The following is a 15,773-nucleotide window of genomic DNA, read 5'->3' as shown; positions in this document are numbered from 1 at the left end:
AAGAAATGGAGGAAAGGAGAATTGCTTGAATCTTATTTTCATCGGATTTGGCTCAAAGAGGTGGGAAAAGGGAAAAAGAAAGGAAAGATTATAGAAAGGATGGGAGAAGAAATGGGAAAAATAGGGGGGGAAGAGACAGAGTAAGAGGGCCTGATAAGAAGGGAGCACAGAATGAATGAAGTGGTGTTTAGAAGCAAAATACTGGTGGGAGAGACAGGGTGAAAAGTCAAAGGAACAAATAGAGGAAAGATAGAATAGAGCGTGATACAGAATTAGTAATCATATCTATGAATAAGATGAACTCTCCCAGACAATAGAAGCAGATAGAGTAGATTGAAAACCAGACTCTTACAATATGCATTTTTTTTAAAGAAACACATTTGAAGCAGAGAGATCCCACAGAGTTAAGGTTAAGCTTGAGCAACTTCAGCTAAAGTGAATAAAGGGAGGATAATAATTGTTATTTCAGACAAAGTAAAAGCAAAAGTAGATTTCATTCAAAGCAAAAAAGACAGGAAACTACAACTTCCTAAAAGCTACCTTATACAATGAAGTCTATAAAATGGTACCTTATAGTATAGCTTCCAAATTCTTGGAGGAGGAATTAAGTGATAACAGGAAAACATAGACTTCAAAACTCTACTTATTAATAGAGGCCATTAATCTCCCTTTCTAGAATTAGATAAATCTAACTATAAAATTGACAAGAAGGAAGATAATTATGCAAATAGAATTTTAGAAAAATTAAATATGATTAGATCCCTGAAGAAAATTGAATGGGGAGAGGAAAGAATACAAATTTTTCTTATTGGTCTATGTCAACTAAGCAAAAAGTGACCATGTATTAAAGCACAAAAGCAGAAAGGAAGAAATATTAAATCCATCCTTTTCAAATCTTAATAAAATGAAAATTTCATATAATAAAGGATCTTGAAAAGATAGACTAAAATCAATCAAAGCTAAATAACCTAATCTTAAATAATAACTAGATAAGAAAGAAATCATTGGATTAATCTATAATTTCATTCAATAAAAATGACAATATTGAGACATCAAAAAACATTGTGGGATACAGTCAAAAATGTTACTAAGAAAAAAATGTTTACCTCCACATTCTTCCATGAATAAAATAGAGAAACAGAAGATTGATTAATGGGGCATGATACTAAAAAAAGCTAGAAAAGTAAAAATAAATTAAAAAATCCTCAATCAAATATGAAATTAGAAATTCTGAAAATCAAAAGAAATCAAAACTAAAAGTAAAATTTAACTAATAAAGACAACTAACACCTGGTGTTATAAATAAAATGCAATAATCATTTGGTTTATTTGTTTAAAAAAACAAAACCAAATACATAGTATCAGAAATGAAAAAGGTTCATTCAGCAAATGAAAGTATTAATTTGGAGCTATTTTGCCCATTTGTGGACTACTATATCTGATAGTATAAGGGAAAGGGATGAATATTTTAAAAATTTCCCAGATGAGCTGAGGAAATAAAATATTCACTCTGTTTCAGAAAAAAACTGAAGAAACTATCAATGGATGTTTTAAGAAAAAATCTCAAGGTCCAGATGGATTTGCCAATTGGAATTTTGCCAATTATATATAATCTAGTTGAAAAAATGCTAAGAAGCAATTCTGCCAAATTCCTTCTATGACATGAAAATAGTGCTGATATTTAAACCAGAAAAAGTCAAAACAGACAAAAATTATAGACCAAATTTCCTAGTGAATATTGATACCAAAATTTAAAATAAAATGTTGACGAAAGAGTTATGACTAGTTAACAGTAGTATAATACATTATGTTCAAGCAGAGTTTATATCTAGGTTTATACTATATTAGAAAAGCAAGTAGCATAAGTGATCAAACCAATAACAAATCTAACAAATTCATATGATTATCTCAATAGACACTGAAAAATCTTGAAAAAATACACTACAAGGGTGGCTAGGTGGCACAGTGGATAGAGGACTGACCCTGGAGTCAGGATTACCTGAGTTCAAATCCTGCCTCAGTCATTTAATAATTACCTGGCTGTGTGACCTTGGGCAAGCCATTTAACCCCATTTATCTTGTAAAAATCTAAAAAAAAAATACACTACAAATATCTATTTAAAAAACTAAAGTGGAATTTGTACAAAATATTTATAGTATTTGGTCACAAAAAATTTGAAATTAAGTGAATGTCCTTCAATTAGGGAATGGCTTAACAAACTGTAGTATATGTATGTCATGGAACAATATTTTTCCATTAGAAACCAGGAGGGATGGGAATTTAGGGATGACTGGAAGGATTTGTATGAACCGATGCTGAATGAGATGAGCAGAACCAGAAAAACATTGTACACCCTAACAGCAACATCAGAGTGATGATCAACCTTGATGGACTTGATCATTCCATCAGTGCAACAACCACGTACAATTTTTGACTATCTGCAATGGAGAATACTGTCTGTATACAAACAACAAATTATAGAATTTGATCAAAGACCAAAATCTATTACCTTCAAATTAGGGAAAAAAAAGTTATCTCATTATGTAATTTTACTATCTCATACTTTTATTTTTATTCCTTAAGGATATGATTTCTCTGTCATCACATTCAGCTGAGATCAATCTATAGCATGGAACCAATGTAAAGACTTACAGAATACCTTCTGTGGGGGGGGGAGGGAAGCAAGAATGAGGGAAAATTGTAAAACAAAAGAAATAAAATCAATAAAAAATAAAAATAAACAAATATCAAAAATATTTTAGAGCTAGAAAAAATTTAGTAACAAAAATCATCTGGAGGAGAAAAAAGGTCAATAATATCAAGAAATTAATGAATAAAAATTGCAAAGGATGGTGACCTAGTTATACCACATCTAAAATTGTACTATGAAATGGCAGTGATAAAAACTTTCTGATACTGGCTAAGAAATAGACATTTGGATCAGAGGAATAGATAAGGTTCAAAAGAGATAATAGTCAAATACTATGGTAATCTACTTTCTGACATACCCAATGATTGTAGCTCCTGGATGAGGATTCATTATTTGACAAAAACTGTAGAAAGAACTGGAATATTTCATAGTAAAAGCTAAGATCAAAATGAGTGAAAGATTTAGATATAGAGAGTGATATCATAAACCATTAAGTAGAAAAACCAATACTCTGTCTTCATATCTAAGGAAAGAAAGAGGTTATGATAAAAAAAAATTACAATTGAAATGTATAATTTTAATGAAATTAAATTAAAATGTTTTACAAACAAATATTATATCTGTGTAAAAGGACTTCAGAAAAATTTGGAGATTTTTTTTCAGACCTAGTACTTCTGATCAGGGACTCACTGATCTGGGAAAATCAAGACTTCATAAAAAAGGGGGGAAAGACCCACATGTACAGTGATCAAGGGCACTCCTGAGAAATCGGGTAAGAAAAATAATTTCTTTGATTTATGGAACTTGGTGCAGTATTGCTTGACTAAAGATAATGCAAAGTTTTTTTTTGTGTGTGTGCTTTGAGTATAGTTGCAAATATCTTTCCAAAATGATTGGGGAAATTCACACTCCTCACCAACAATGCATAAGTTTTCCAATTTTCCTACATTCCTACTAGTATTGATCAACACATGTTGGCCAATCTGATAGGAGCAACATGGTACATCTTTGATATTTTAATTTTCATTTCTCTGTTCAATAATGATTTAGAACATTTTCATGTGATTATGGACAGGTTTAATTTCTTTAACTGAAACCTGCCTGTTCATCTTATGCCAATATATCAATTGGAGAATGACTTTTATTCCTATCAATCAATTTTACACAGCTCTCTCTCTCTCTCTCTCTCTCTCTCTCTCTCTCTCTCTCTCTCTCTCTCTCTATCTATATATATATATACATATATATATATGTATATATATATATATATATTATATATTTATTTATATGTATGTATAAATATATATACTTTATTAGAAACATTCACTGTAAAAAAGTGTTTCACAACCTAGTGAATTTATTTTTAACTTTAATACATTGATTTTATTTGCTCAAAAACTTATTTTTATTTAATGTTATCAGAATTATTTGTTTTAGATTATATAATGTTCTCTAGTTCTTCTTTGGTCATATATTACTTCCCTTTCCATAGGTCTGAAAGATAGATTATTCCTTGTTAACCTACATGACTTATGAGATCACCATTTATGTTTATATCCTGTAGCCATTTCAATCTTTTCTTGGTATATGGGGTAAGATATTGGTCTCTGTATAGTTTCTGCCATAATATTTTCCAGAGGTCCTAGCAATTTTTGTCAAATAGTGAGTTCTTAACCCCCAAATTGGAGTCTTTGGGTATATCAGACAGCAAATACTATAGTTATTTAGTAGATTAATTTTGAGCCTAATTTATTCTACCATCACACTATTTCCTAGATAATACTGAACAGTTTTTATGGCAGCTCCTTTATAATTTTAGATCTCGTACAACTAAGCTACCTTCCTTTACATTTTTTATTCTTTAATTCCTTTGTTATTCTTGACCTTTTGTTATTCTGGATGAATTTTGTTATTATTTTTCCTTCCACTATAAAATGATTTTTATTTAGGTAATATTGATATTTTTATTATATTAGCTCTACCTACCCATGACCAGTTAATATCTTCCTATTATTTAAAAGTGTCTTATAATTGTTAGTATACAATTTGGATTTATCTTGACAGGAACATTCTCAAGTATTTTATACTATCTAGTTAATTTAAAATGGAAATTCACATTCTATTTCTGTCTGCTTTGTTGTCTTGGTAATACATAGAAACGCTGATAACTTTATAAGGATTTATTTATATTCTTCAAATTTGCAAAATGTGGCTAATTATTTAAAGTAGTTTTAGGTGATTTTCTAAGATTTTCTAAATATACCTAAATATCAATCATCAGCAAAGCGTAAGAGTTTTATTTCATCATTGTCTATTATAGCTCCTTTAATTTATTTTTTTTTATTTTCTTATTGCTAAAGCTAACATTTCTAATTCAAAAATGAATAATGGGCTCGTTTCATCCCCGATTTTATTGAGAATGCCTCGATTTTACCCCCATTGCATTGCATATAGTGCTTGTTGATGCTTTGAGAATAAATATTCATTAGGGAAATTATCTATAATTGGTTTTGGTCTGTTTTGACTCTTTCTAGTTTAAGTATAGGCACCATTTTGATGTCATGGAAAGAATTTTGCAGAAATCCTTTTTCTGTTTTCTCAAATAGTTTATATAGACTTGGATGTTTTGGCACAATTCACATCAGACCCTGGAGATTTTTTGGCTCATTTTGATATCTGGGCTCTGTTCTTGCAACGTAGGGTGCATTGTCCCAAACTTTCTCTTCTTCGACCTGGGTGGGGGGGCTTGTTCCTTGGCTTTTCACTTTGACATAACAGGTACTCACAATTTATTCCCTGGGCTAATTAGGCCAATCCTGTCCCTCCTCCTATACAAGATTCTTTCGTTTGAACTTTGCCTTCTGAGCTAGTGTTGGGATCCTACCTGTTGTCCTGTTATATAACTAGCCTGGTGAGCCAGGCCCTGAATTGTGCTATGGCTAAGAGTCTCTGATTGTCCTCCCAACTCTTTAGCCTATGCTCAGCTACATTCCCCTTATACTCACAGGAGATAGATCTTTTCTGAAGTTCAACTATGATAACTTGAGTTGAGAACTTGTTCCACTCTTTTTAAAAAAAAAAATGTGTTCTGTCACATTAGGGTTTATTTAGAGACTTCATTTAAAGTTGTTTGGGAAAAATCTCTGGTAGTTACCTAACTTTGTATCACATTGTTGACTCCACCTATCCAATGGGATAATAGCAAAAAATTTGAGAGCTGTCATGAAAATCAAATAAGATGACATTTATGAAATAAACAGCATAGTCAGACATGTCATGTGTTTATCATGTACTAAAGACATGATTGGAATTATTGCTTTTATTAAATATAATTTCTCAATACTGGGTTTTGAGTGTATTTAGTATGGAATAAAATTGATAGAAGGTGATCTTTTATACGAAGAATTCATAAATGCTTTCAGATGAACTGATATTATTTAGCTGGCAAAATAGTGATCTTTTCAAAATACATTTATATTAATATTAGGTTTCTATTTTTTTCTAGTATTATGAAATATGGGAAGACAATATATAAAAATGTTTCTAATTTGAAAAATAATGACCAGAAAGAGATACAATGTTATCATTAGTAAAGATAATTCTTCTTTCATCAGGACACTATTACATTTTTAAATTGAGCTGTAAAAGAATGTGCTCACATACTTTAAAATCATTAAGTCTTTAATTATGTATTAAAATGGTTGATATGAATAATAACATATTTTAGGTAAATAAAGTACCAAAAACCTCTTAAAGATTTTTTGTTTGTTTATTTGGTTTTTTCCTTAATCTCTGAGCCTCCTTCTGATATTTTATTTGTTCGGGATCAGGATTGAAAGCTCTTATTTGGGGAGAAGAGGGTTGCTAGACAGTGCAGTAGATAGGTACCAGCCCTGGAGTCAGGAGTCAAATATGGCTTCAAACACTTAATAATTGTCTAGCTGTGTGACCTTGAACAAGTCACTCTTAACCTCTTTGCCTTAAATATTTTTTTAAAAAAAGATATATTATTAAGGGAGAGAAGTTACTAACAAGAATTTACAAATTTGTTTAAAACAGAGAGTAAGTTATAAATGACAGGTAATTTCACCATAGTTTATGAAAATTATGAATGGGTACTAGGAAAATTCCACATTAAAGTTAAATGTTTGAGTCAAATTGAAACAGAAACTAAACTTCTAAAACATATTTGTTTGTTTTGTTTTGATTTATATTTCAATAGGCAACAGAAATAACTGTTAATCTTGGGAACTTTCAATATCTAGCATTTTTCTTCATATTTTTAATTTAAATAGTATATTTGAAATTCAAGAATATAAAGACTTTTAATTCCTAAATGATTGATTTCTGCTCCAGGATGGATTTAAATTAGAAAGGATAAATTATGTCTTAGGTGAATCTAAAGGTGTTTATATATTCTTCTATGTGCCTATTATTAAATATTATGGCAATAATAGGAGAAAATAATCACCTAATACTTAGCATGATTAATGAAATTGTACTATTCATGGTAAGATTTCTTGAGACTTTAATATGTTATTCTTCTCAGTTTTAATTTCAAGTATGACTACGTTTAAATCAGTATTCCAACATTCTAGGGTAATATCATGTGCTGACCAAAGGAAACATAATCTAAGAAAATTAAAAAGAGGAAATTGTGTGAACAAAGATAGATTCTACTTGATTCAGTTTCCTTATTCAAATTATTTCCTTTTTGAGATATAAGTGTATTCAAAGATGATTACCAACTTTGATGTGAGGACAAACCAAATCCCTTTCAAGGATACTCATCCATCTTTGGTGTCAACCTCAACTCTCACCATTAATTAATTCTACAATGTTCAGTGACTATACTCCAGTAAAGGGTCTCCATAGTAAATCATATGCACTCCAAGGTAAACTGTGAACCTGAAAGTGAATGATGCAGATTCTATAGAGTGCTGAGAGGTTAGTCACATTTTGTAAATGCCTAGATCATGCACTTCATTCCAGGCTACAATCCTTATTTTTGGATTTAACAAATCCTTACTTTTGTCTTGACACTGGATCTCAATGAATTTCAAAGAGAATGAGACTGATAAATTTGCACAACTCACTTACTAAAATTCAATTCACAGAGAATCAATTCACCCCCCCCCCCGTAATGTCACTGAACCTCTTCAAAAACAAAAAATAAATAAATATTTCTATTCTGAATGGAAAATTTTTCCACCTGTTTAATTCAGTGGCTGTTTTTTGATAACCTTTGAATAATGTGGAAATTTACTATATGATTTATTGTTTATTATAACTCATACTTGTAATCAAAAGGAGTTAAAGAAATATTTATTTATCTCTTGATGCTTATTTCTTGTAAATCGGTGTCTTTGAAGGAATAGTATTGATATCATTCTGTTTTCATCCTTATTCCTTTCATAACTAATTTCAGTAATCAGAAATGGTGAATTAAATGTTTTGTTGCAATAATGAATCTATGAATAGATTATATTAACATAGTTGAAACCTATATATCTCATTTGAAATATATACATGGAAACATACATGCATACTCACATATTTTATATACATAGACAAATACAAACATATACATATATATGTATATATACATATATATATGCAAATATACACACAAATAGGTGTATGTGTGCAAGGTTTTAAGAGAAAATTATCTAATGTTGTTTCCTGAAAGTTTAGCACCGCTTAAGATTTAAAATTTTTGCATCTTTATCCAACTCACTTCTTTTGAATATTCTATCATATTCCCATATCATCCTGAAAGAGAAAGTTTAAGGACCTATCTTTTAGTAATGGGATGAAAAGAATTTAGAACTCGTTCAAATCAATTCTTATGATAAGGACTAGACTACAACTTCCAATGAAAAAATAGCAAGTTCATTCATATTTACATCCTATAAGGAGATGTTTTAGTACTTATATAGGAGGTGTTCACCCAGGATTAAGATTAGAAGTAAAAAACACAAGCCCATCTACCCTTATTGGCAATGATAGATATATGGTTGCAGTGAAGGAAGTGATTTTATAAATAAACAGAATTGTTTTTAAATATTTTAAATAATTACAGTAAATTAACAGATAGATTATCTGAATTGTAAGACTATGCAACTCAAGAATTAAAAGTTTAACACACATACACACATGTATGGACATTTTCAAAGACAAAATTGGGTAAAGATTAGTTCTATAATCATCTGTGATATTTTTGGGAAACATAGGTTACAATAATTAATCAATCAATCTGATGCTGAGAGAAGGGAGCAGAATCAAGAGAACAATGTATACATTAACAGATGTTCCACCTTAATGGAAGCAGCTCCTTGCAGCAGTTCTGAGAGCTAGGACAAGACCGTTTTGGGACAAGGTTATCTCCATCCAGAGGAAGAAAAACAAAACAAAACAAAACAAAAAGAAAAAAACTACTCTTCAGAATCTGATGAACATTTTATAAAAAATATCTCTTATGTATCTCTTTCCCTTAATCCTAATTCCTCATACCAAAAATGAGGAATTTGTAAACATGTTTATCCAAAAGTGTACATACACTGCTTACAGGACTGTTCACAGATGAGGGGAGGGGGGTGCAAAGAAAGGATGGAAGGAAATCTTGCAACTTAAAAATATACATTTGCATATTGATGAAAATCAATCAATTAATTAATTAATTAACAATTATTAAATAGGTGGAAGTCAAGGAGTGCTGTTGAATTAGAATATGAAAGGACAACAAAAAAATGTTCTGTATGAAGTATTTTAATTAAAGTACACTGAAGAGATACAGAGATAGAGAAAGAGACAGAAACAGAAAGACCGAGACAGAGACAGAGACAAGTGTGAGCAAGTAGAATCTGAAAGTAAAACAGGGTTTGGATTTTTCCAAAGAAAGATGGGAGACAAGCTTTTATCCCTTCAGATAAGAAATATTACATGATTAAAACATGATATGGACCCTATAGTAATAAACTTCTAGCATATAATTTCCTGACTTCTTAACAATGGGATGGGAATTCAAGGCTCACACATAAAACATTTCCCTATCAGTTATCTAGGGTAACAATATCAGAGAAATAGTAGAACACTGGATAAAAGTGACAATGACCCTTTCTCCTATAAAAATATATGAAGGATTTACTTAAGTAATCCCCTCCCTCCCACCCCCCCACAAAAAACACAGAATGCAATTATCTTAAAGAATATATTTTTTAATTATAAGGATTTTATTTATTTTGAGTTTTACAATTTTCCTCCTAATCTTACTTCCCGCCCACCCCTCCCCAGAAGGCAATTTGCCAATCTTTACATTGTTTTTAATGAATAAATTTTTAAAGGACAAAGAAAAGTTCTGTATTTCTGCCACCACAAAGAATTTTACATGAAGTAACTTAAAAGAGTGGTCCATGAATTTTGAGATTCTATCCATTAATATCCCTTATGGGAAAATGAAATTTTGAATATGAGATTGTAAATCTTGATTGAATTTGCCTAAAATATATTTTATTATTAAATTATGATGTCATCGTTCAACCATGAAGTAGATACTCTTATTGAGATAATTGTGGTAAGTCACAATGCAAATCATATTTCCTATTATGCATTAATGCCTTATTCTGGGAAGTACATGAAACAGGAAAATGAAAATTAAAATTTTGTCTCTGAAATTTAATAGATATTTGACCTTGAGCAACATATTTTATATCTATTTATCTCAGTTTATTAAACAAAGAAGAGGAATACAAAAACTACCCAACTATCAGAGTTGTTGTGAGAATCAAATTATATAATGATGTGAAGTGTTTAGGACTGTGCCTGACTTACAGTAATCATTATGCACATGTTAATTGTTTCTATTTTTATTAGTTCTTTAAATAAATGTAATTATTCCATACTACATAGCTCTGTACTATATTTTAAAGATAGTTTGTATACATGGCAAAGGCAATAAGAGGAATGATTTTCTATGAAAGATTATTTGGAAATATATTCAAATGTATTTAATTTTGTTCTTGTAATGTGAAATGTTATAATATAAACATTAAAAGAAAAATAAATTTTCCTGTAAACTAGATACTATCAGATCATAGTTTCAGTTGTTAAAAGAGTTGTTTGAAAGCTGTTTAACATTACATTAGATTTATGTTACTTTTATAGTATTATAATAATAAATTACATAGACTCTGAGTTGCTTTATCTTTTTAGTATTTAGAGACTTGCTATTTTGCTATTTATGTACAGTTATAAGAGCTTATCATCTGTGCTTTGAATATGTTATAAGATTCCAAAGTACTCAAATTCAAAAATAAGACTAGGATTGGCATCTTGCTAACCTTTAGTGTTTAGAAATTAAAATCCAACATATAGTTAAAAATAGGGAAAATTTATAGATATACTTACACAGATAGTAATTGTATGTAAATTTATTTAGTTATGTGAAAAAAATCACACCCCAACTTAGCAATAAATTCTAAGCTCACAGTACCCAACAATCTTCAGAGGCTTTGGAGTTAATTATGTCTTCACTGTGATGAGATCAAAAAACTTATAATTTCTTTGATTAAACATCAGGTTCTGGAATCCTACAGATTAAGCCAACATCTTATTGTCCTTGTTTAACTTAAAAAGTCTTATTAGAACCAACATTTGACCTCTCTGACAAAACAGTCTTTTCCTTTATTAACAAAAAGAAACCACTCTCAGCTTCCAAGATCTTGGTCCAATCATTTAGATTATTCACACATCTAGTGGAATATTACTTTACCCTTCTTAAATCTTCAGTGACTTGCTTAATGTACTGTGAAATTCTACAAAGCAATGTAGTTACTCGTATTTTTTAAATTGATGATCCAACTTGAGGGAAGATTTAAACTAGTTTGATATAGATGTTCTTATTTAAAAAATATTTTTTCATCCCTATGCACATGTATATATTTAAGTTAAAAAATTTCCTTTCACCCTCCCTTCCCACCCTATGTTCTTATTTTCATTATTTATTGCAACTTTCAAAGAATAATAGAAACCCAGTTCTAAATCATGAGTAATGAAATTTTGCTATTTTAAGTGAAAATATTGTGGGATTCTAACTGATATTATTCTGAGTTGGATGTCAGGTGTAATTGCCTGAAGAGTCCCTAAATCAATAATACATCATTTTGAAGGAAAATGACAGTCATTCATCTACACTAAAATTGACCACATAATAAAGCTTACAATCAAATGCGGGAAGTCAGAAATATTGAAAGCATTCTTTTTCAGATCACATTGCAATAAAAATCATGTGCAATAAAGGACCCTGGAGAGGTTAATCTAAAATTAATTGCAAAATAAATAGCCTAATTTTAAAGACTGATTGGGTCAAACAACAAATAGTAGAAAAATATAATAATTTCATCTAAGACAATGATAATAATGAGACAACATATGAAAACTTATGTAATTCAGTCAAAGTAATTTGGGGGGGAAATATTTTATCTCTAAATGCTTACATGAATGCAACAAAAAATTTAGAGAAAGAGAAACTGAAAATCCCCAATTAAATATCAAATTAAAAATTCTGATAATTAAATGTGAAATTAATAAAATAAAAACAAGAACACTATTTAACTAGTAGATAAAACCAAGAATTGGCTTTATGAAAAAAGAGATAAACTTTTGGTTAATTTGATAAGAAAAAGAAAGAAAAAAAATAAAATTACCAGTATCAAAACTTACAAAGCTGATTTCACCACAAATGTGGAATAAAGTAAAAATTCAGAACTGTTTTTACAACTTGTATGCCAATCAAATTAAAAAGGATTAATATTTATAAAAATATAAAACAGGTAAAACATGAGGAAACTAAATACTTAAGTAACTCCACCTAATTAAAACATTGATCAATCCATCAATGAATTCCCTAAGAAAAAATCTCCAGGACACAAGAGAATTCTCCCAAACATTCAAGGAGCAGTTAGTTACAAGTCTATATAAATTCTCTGAAAATGTAGGTAAAGGAAGTATTCTGCCAAATTCCTTCTATGGCATGAATATGATGCTGATATCTAAAGCAAAAAGAGTCAAAATAGAGAAAAAAATTATACACCAACTTTCTTAATGATTATGGAAACAAAAACTTTAAATAAAATATTAGAAAATCTATTACAACATGTTGTAAATAAGATAATAAACTGTGATGAAGCAGTATGTATACAGGGATTGTAGAGTTGATTGAATATTAGGAAAAACTCTCAGTGTAATTGACCTTATCAATAGCAAATACTTTAAGAAATCATATGATTATCTTAAGAGATGCTGCAACAGCTTTTGACAAAATAAGGCAAGAATTTTTACTAAAAACACGGTAGAATATAGCAACATAGGAATGAATGGAATGTTCCTTAAAAGGATAAGCAGTATCTATCTAAAACCATCCAAGAATTATATGTAATGGGAATAAACTAAAAGTATTCCCAAATAGATCAGGGGTGAAGCAACAATGCCCATTATCACCATATATATCTACATATGCATATACATATACATGCACATATACATATACATATACACAAATACATATATATCAAATAATCTAAAAACCTACTGGAAAGAATTAGCAACTTTAGCAAAGTTGAAGAAAATAAAATGACCCCACCTGAATCCTCAGTGTTTTTATATATCACTTGCAAGATACAGCATCAAGAGACAGAAAGAGAAATTCCATTTCAAATAACTGCAGATGATGTAAAATACTTAGGAGTTTACCTGTCAAAGCAGACTCAGAAACTATATGAAAATAATTATAAAACAATTTTCATGCAAATAAAATCAGATCTAAATAATTGGGTAAATGTCAATTACTCATGGGTGGACTGAGTTAATAAAAAAATGACTATTTTTCCTAAATTAAATTGTTCCATTATTATATGGAACATCCAAAAATTATTTTAGTGAACTAAGAAAAATAGCAACTAAATTAATATGGAGGAACAAAATATAAAGACTATCAAGGTAATTAATGGGAAAAAATGTCAATGAAGTTGACCTAGCCATACAAATCTAAAATTATATTTTAAAGCTTCAGTCAGGAAAATAGCTTGGTACTGGCTAAATAGTAGAACAATGGATCAGTGGAATGTGGTAGGTACAGAAAAGTCAGCAGTAAATGACTAAATTATATAGTATATATATATATATATGCCCATCAACATATAGTATATAGTATATAGGATAGTACTACTTGAAAAGCCCTAAGATTTCAACTTCTGGGATTAGAACTCATTCTTCAATGAAAACTGATGAAACAAGACATAGAGCAAGATCTCACAACCTACAAGAAGAAAAGGATGATTGGGTGTACTAAATAGATACAAAAGGTGCTATAGGTCAATTAGATGAGCAAGGAACCTGTCAGATCTATAGAAAGGGAAGTAGTTTATGAACAATGAAGAGATATCAAACATCATTAAAAAATTAGATAACTTTGATTACATTAAATTAAAAAAGATTTCACACAAACAAAACTACAACAATCAAGATTATATAGAAAGCAACAAATTGGGAAACAAAGCAACTGGTATTTCTAACAATGGTCTCATTCCTAATGTAAATAGAAAACTGAGTCAAATTAATAAAAAAAAGCCATTCCCCAATTGATAAATGAGCAAAGGACATAGAAAGTCAATTCTCAGAAGAAGAAATCAAAGCTAACAATATATATATATATATATATATATATATATATATATATATATATTATGAAAAATTGCTTTAAATGTTTATTGATCAGAGAATTGTAAACTAAAATATCTCTGAGGTACCTCCTCATATCTGTCAGATTGGTCAATTTGACTAGAAAAGAAAGTGATCAATGTTGGAGGGGATGTGTGTAAACTGGAGTACTAATGTTTTGTTGCTGGAGTTGAGAACTGAGACAACCTTTAGGAGAACAGTTTGTAAATATATGCAAAAGGGCAATAAAAATGCACATATTATTTGATCCAGCAGTACCTTTATGAGGTCTGTGTCCTGAATTATCTGAACGGAATCAGCATGTTCCTTTCCCACCTATTTTTGTAAAGTAATATTTTTCTTCTTAGATTATCAAGAAGCGAGAGGAAATAAAATACCTCCATTTCAGGAAAAAAAAAATTGAAGAAACCATCAGTAAACTCACTAAGAAAAAATCTCGAGTACATATTGATGTACAAGTAAATTCTATCAAATATTTAGGGAAAAAAATGATTCCAATCCTATATTAAATATTTTTTAAAAATTGGAGTAGAAGGAATTCATAAAATTCCTTCTGTGACACCAATATACTGCTGACACCTAAACCAGGAGGAACCAAAACATTCAAAGAAAATTATAGCAAAATTTCCTTTTCAATGAACATTGTTGCAAAAATCTTAAATGAAATTTTTTCAAAGAGATTACAGTTATGTATTACTATGATAATACACTAATAATAATAATAACAATAATTATTATTATAATTATAATCATACACTTTAGGTAGTATTTATACCATATTGGCAGAGATGGTTCAATATTAGGGAAACATTCAGTGTAATTGAACATATGAAAAACAAAACCAAAAGAAATCATATGCTTATCTCATTAGATGGTGAAAAAATCTTTGACAAAATACATCATACATTCCTATTAAAAATATTAGAGAATAAAAACAAATTGAGTTTTCTTTTAAATAATAAGAAGTATCTCTCTATAAGCCCATCAACATATATTGTATGTAATCAGGATAAACTGGGAACAATTCCAATAAGATCAAGAGTGAAACAAGTATGCCCATTATCACAATTACTATTCAATGTAGTATTAGAAATGTTAGCTTTAGCAATAAGAAAAGAAGAACAATTTGAACGAATTAGAATGAGGAAGCAAAGTTTTCACTCTATGCAGATGATATGATGCTAATCTTATGAGAACCTGAGAAAAGTCATCTAAAAAATTACTTGAAACAATTAACATATTCAGCAAAATAGCAGGGCACAGAATAAACCCACATAAATCATCAACATTTCTATATATGAGAAATAAAGCTGAAGGGCAAAAGATAGAAAGAGAAATTACATTTAGTATACCTGGAGAAAACATTAAATACAAAGACAAACCCAG

The sequence above is a fragment of the Macrotis lagotis genome, chromosome X, assembly GCF_037893015.1.
Source record: "Macrotis lagotis isolate mMagLag1 chromosome X, bilby.v1.9.chrom.fasta, whole genome shotgun sequence".
NCBI classification, from domain to species: domain Eukaryota; kingdom Metazoa; phylum Chordata; class Mammalia; order Peramelemorphia; family Peramelidae; genus Macrotis; species Macrotis lagotis.
Note: the sequence above shows the minus strand (reverse complement) of the source record.